Source organism: Drosophila miranda, chromosome 4, assembly GCF_003369915.1.
Source record: "Drosophila miranda strain MSH22 chromosome 4, D.miranda_PacBio2.1, whole genome shotgun sequence".
NCBI lineage: Eukaryota > Metazoa > Arthropoda > Insecta > Diptera > Drosophilidae > Drosophila > Drosophila miranda.
The window spans coordinates 984,127-989,586 of NC_046677.1; positions in this window are offsets into that span (position 1 = coordinate 984,127).

A 5,460-nucleotide genomic window follows, 5' to 3' on the forward strand; every position below is an offset into this window, starting at 1 on the left:
GATCACTACCCCGGTTTAGTAAGACCATCTGAGTGGTCAGTAAGTAACTGAAAAGGTACTCACCCCTTTCGTTTGTGTCAGTGCTTCCCCACTGACAGTGATGTGCATTGGCATCGCACCCCACAATTAGGCCGATGTCCTTGGCCGAGCAGTCTGCGATTAGAGCCCGGAGAGGCGCGTGTGGAGGGGGTCTGGTTGTTCATGCCCCATGTATGCGGAACAGATCCTCAGTGAGCGCTCCTGGCCTTCGAGGCTCACTGCGGTGTGGTCTTCATTGCTGAAATTTGGGAGCAAAAATAGGTGCAACTCTCTTTTTGCAAGAATGCAGGTACGAATTTTACCTGCGGTTTCAGCTACATATAGCTTGTAGTCAGAAGTCCTCAGACAGGAGACCCTGTTTCCGAGGATCCAGGGCTCCTGAATGAGGACTATGTCGGCTCCACCCTTGGCCAGGTGGAGCAGTAGAGCAGCGCATGCTGCCTTACAATGGTGGAGGTTTATCTGCAGGAGCGTCAACGACATTCCTGAGGCTCGCCTCCACCATTGTTGCTTCTAGATCGCTGTCAGGGGACTCCGGCTCCTCCCCGACAACGATGTGGCTGAGACCTCTGGCTAGGTCACTCTCGTCGAACGCGTAGTCGTCCAAGATATCGTCCGACATCATGGACGCCGCATCCGACGCCGGGTTGTCTTCCTCGCACGAGGCCCCCTCTTTCGGGATCTCCGGCAGCTCCGGGTCCGGCTCGACCTCCGCTTGCCTGCCCTTGCGATCGGACTTGTAAGTGGATATGGTGACCTTCTTGTAGCCATAATCCACTACACCGTCCGACTTTGCGAGGAGATCAATGGATTCCTCATTTAGGACGAGGATAATCTGGCGCCTCTGCCCTTGGATATCCTCCACCTTTGCCACCTTCCAATCGTCTGTAGGAAGGTGGGGGTTGCAGACCTGCAGTAACCTGAGGATCTTCTCAGGCTCTGCAGGCTTAGCCGAGACCCACGCTCTGGCTCTCGGGCGACTAGGGACATCTTCCCACTTCACGGCCTCCAGTTTCGCCCCTGGATAGACCTCTTTTAGGGCCGCCACCGCCTTCATGTAGAGGGCCGCAGAGCAAGCGTCTTGGCAGGCGATGGCCTTCACCTTGCCTTGATGCCACCCTGCGTCCTCACACTTTGGCGGTGGTCCGCCGTTCTCCTCCAGTTCCAGTAGGAACCGGTCCTGGAGCTCGTTCTCCACCAGGTGCCACTTATCGCGAGGGACATGGCCGTCCTCGGCGCCCCTGTCCAGGACACCGATCAGGGTCCTGCCCCTCGCCACCTCAGCGAACGACCGGTTCGTGAGGTGGGTCTTCACCCGCTTGGCTTGCTGGGCTTGGCCTGGCTGATTTGCGGGGTCCTCCGCTGAGCGTTGCCGCTTGTTGGCGGCCTTGGCTGCGCCCTTTCCGGCTTTGGCTGGCTGGAACAGTGGAAGGATTGAGCAGGCCCACAGCCTCTGCTCCTTTCCTTCGGCTGACGCCTTGAAGTTCGGGTCTTCGTTGGACAGGATGAAAGCCGCTCGTCTCCTGTCCTGGTACGACGGCTTTCCACCCCGTGGTGCAGAGACGCTGCCCGCCGGGGCTCCCATGGGTTCTTCGGTCCCGGTGCGCTTACCAGCCGCGAATACGCTCTGCTCCTTTGCGGCTTTGTTGGTTTTTATATGTTTATTATTTGGCATAGTAGTTCCCACGAGTAGGCGGGAAGGGGATGGTCACCCGAGGCATAGCCCGCTTGCCCCGGGAAGCCTGATTTAAACTGGAGGTCGGCAGGTATCCAGAGTCCGCATATTAGCGACCGGGCACCCCCCCGGCCATGCATCCCTCGGCATATAACAGTGTCACCTTGGATTGGGGTAATTTCACTGAGAGTTTTCTTCTCTCCGCCCGACTACCATTCGCCAGCATCCTAGCAGAGACATGACCGTGCTAGGACCTGTTTCCAGCCGCCCTCACGGGGAGAGTATAGTCGCACTTCCACCGGTGTGCACAGTTACGGCGGGTGACGGTTCGCTCGCAACCCTCTGTGTCCTAGGGGGGGGGGGGTGTGAGACGCAGACCGCACCGGGTATTACTAACCGGAGCGGCTGCGCCTCAGTTCCGAGTTCACAGTTGTGCGAGCCGACCCGTCATCCGTTTGTCCCCCTGTAGCACCCGATGGCTGACGGCCAATCGGCAGTGATATGTCACTGCTACAAAAATATTTCAAAACTTTGCCCCGCCCACTTCCGCCCCCACAAAGGACGAAAATCTGTGGCATCCACATTTTTAAAGGTACGATAAAACGAAAAACGCAGCATCGTAGAGGATGACTATATGTTCTAGAGTGTGAAATCTCAACCAGATCTTCCTCGCTATCTGATAAAGATCGTATGATAGTTCTTGGTGACTTCAACTTGCCAGGAACTGTTTGGTCTTCGGTAAACGAGTCTAGTATCCTAGTGCCCATGTCACGACATGACTTTGTTGACGGCTTGCTTGACCTATCCCTGTCTCAAGTCAACCATGTGAATAATTCCTTGGGTCGATTGCTTGATCTGTGCTTTGTATCGGATCCGACCATAGTGTTGTTAACCCGAGCCCTTCCGCTCACTATACCTGAAGACGCCTACCACCCTACTTTCGAGGTGTCGCTAGATATAGGACCAACTGTATTGGATCGGTCGAGTAGGCTGCCCGAACGTGTCCGCTGCTTTCGTAAAGCCGAGTTTGCGAAGCTTAATAACCTCATTAGGGATTTTGATTGGTCCGCTTTGTACTTGTGCACTGATATCATAAAAGGCACAAACATTTTTTACAATGCTCTTGGCACATTTTTCGATTCTTGTGTCCCACTTTCTTGTCCGACTAGATCTGGAAAACCCCCTTGGTTTACCAAAGAGTTATCCAGTCTAAAAAACTTAAAATCAAGACTTTATAAAAAATTTCAAGAAGTGGGTTCTCCTACTTCTCACTCTCGCTATGTAATAGCTTGGTCAAACTTTTCAGTTCTTAATGCTCAATGCTATAAGAACTACCTATCTCGATGCAGGATACGTTTTTCTCAGGACCCTAAACAGTATTACAGCTTCGTAAACAGTAAGCGTAGAACGTCCGCACACCCATCCTCGCTATCATTTTGTAATACGTCGGCAAATAATGATCAGGCAATTGCCGATCTTTTTGCCCAATTTTTCGAAACCACCTATTCTGAGGAAAGCTACTCTGGTCATCCGTACCCATACGGTTTACCGAGGTCGAACGGCATTTTCAGTCCCTTGTTAAATGAATGTTCCCTACTTCATGATCTTCGACTAGTTAAGCCGGTGTTTTCACCGGGTCCAGACGGGGTTCCAGGTTGTGTACTCAGGTACTGCGCCGAGGCTCTGTGTGGACCTTTGCTTAAACTATTCACCCTATCCATTGATTCTTCTTGCTTCCCCCCGATCTGGAAGGAATCGTTTATAATTCCTCTCCATAAAAAAGGTAGCAAGTCTGATGCAAAAAATTATGGAGGTATAGCAAAGTTATCCGCTATTCCTAAAATGTTTGAGAGGGTTTTAACTCCGCACCTGCAACATCTCTGCAAGTCACTTATATCTCCAACTCAGCATGGATTTATAAGGCGGCGATCAACCACCACGAACTTGTTAGAGTTTACCTCTTTCATTATTAAAGGCTTTCAAGGTAACTTACAGACGGATGTTATTTACACCGACTTTAGTAAAGCATTCGACTCTGTAAACCATTCCCTTTTAGCGCATAAACTTGACCTTTTAGGGTTTCCGCCCAACCTCCTGAGATGGATTTCTAGCTATCTTTGTTCTAGGTCTCAAAGAGTCCTCTTCAAAAACTCCCTCTCTTTCCCAGTAAAGGTTTCTTCGGGAGTACCACAAGGCAGCCATCTAGGCCCCTTACTCTTCACACTCTTTATTAATGACTTACCTTCAGTATTAACATACTCTCGAGTACTTATGTATGCGGATGATGTTAAACTCTGTGTCCAGTACAAGGACATTTCATTTCATTCTCGCTTGCAATCCGATCTCAATAACTTTCAGTCATGGTGTTGTGCAAACTTGTTACACCTTAATGCCTCGAAATGCAAAGTTATGACATTTCATCGTTCTAGCCCTTTGTTGGCTCCTTACACCCTATTTGGTGGTTCTCTTGAGAGAATTACCCTGGTGGATGATCTGGGTGTTATGTTAGACCCCAAGTTAAAGTTTTCCGAACACATTTCTACCATGGTAAATAAGGCCATGAGCGTGCTTGGGTTTATAAAGAGGTGGTCAAAGGAATTTGACGACCCCTATATAACAAAGACTCTCTATACCTCGCTTGTTCGTCCGATCTTAGAATACGGCTCCTGTGTATGGTGCCCTCAGTACAAAGTACACCAGGACCGTATAGAATCAGTACAGAAAAACTTTTTACTCTTTGCTCTGCGGGGCCTTAACTGGGATGCGGGTGTAAGACTCCCATCTTACTCTAGTAGACTACTATTAGTAAACCTCCCATCCTTAGTTAACCGTAGAAAAATGCTTGGTGTGATATTTATGCACAACTTGATCAGGGGTGACATAGACAGCCCTGATCTGTTGAGCCGCATAAACTTCACGATTCCTATTAGACTGACTAGAAATTTTATACCGTTGTTCCTTCCACTTTGTAGATCGAATTATTCCTTGCATGAACCGTTTAGGGTCTTATGCTCGGATTATAATTCCCTCTACCATATTATATCCACCACTAATTCTCTTCCTGTTATTAAATTATTAATCCTTACACACCTTTCTATTAATTAGTAACTGTAGTGGTATTTGTACTTTGATTGCATGCTTAGTTTCTTAGTAAGTTTAGTACTAATTTTCCTCGAATGTTAGTCTAATAGCTATCTTTCTTGCATGTTCGCGTTTGGTTCGGCTACGCACCGCGCGTCATGCGACAGCGCCCCTCGGTCGGTTGGGCGGGAGGAGGGCTGCGTTTTGCCTGGGATCCGCGCGTAACAGCCTTCTGCTGGTGTCACACGGGCCACTTGACGGTGCTGTAACTGCATCGCCTCTTGAAAGATGCAGTCATTGCATGTCAACGTCCACACTATAATTATTATAGCCAGAATCAAGAAAACAATTTCATTCTTTCTCGCTCTGTCTCTCTCTAACACACAGGTTTCATGGTCGGCTTTGCCAATTGCAAAATATGAGTTCAAGGATCTCAGAACCTATAAGAGCCAGAGCAACCAAATTTGTTATCCACCTTCCTGTGATATCGGACCTTGACCGTTTCGTGTCCAAATTTCGCCACACCCCCTTCCGCCACCGCAAAGGACGAAAATCTGGGGTATCCACAAATCTCAGAGACTATTAAGGCTAGAGTAACCAAATTTGGTATCCGCACTTCTGTTATATCTCACTATAAAACGTATATCTCAGAATTTCGCCCCACC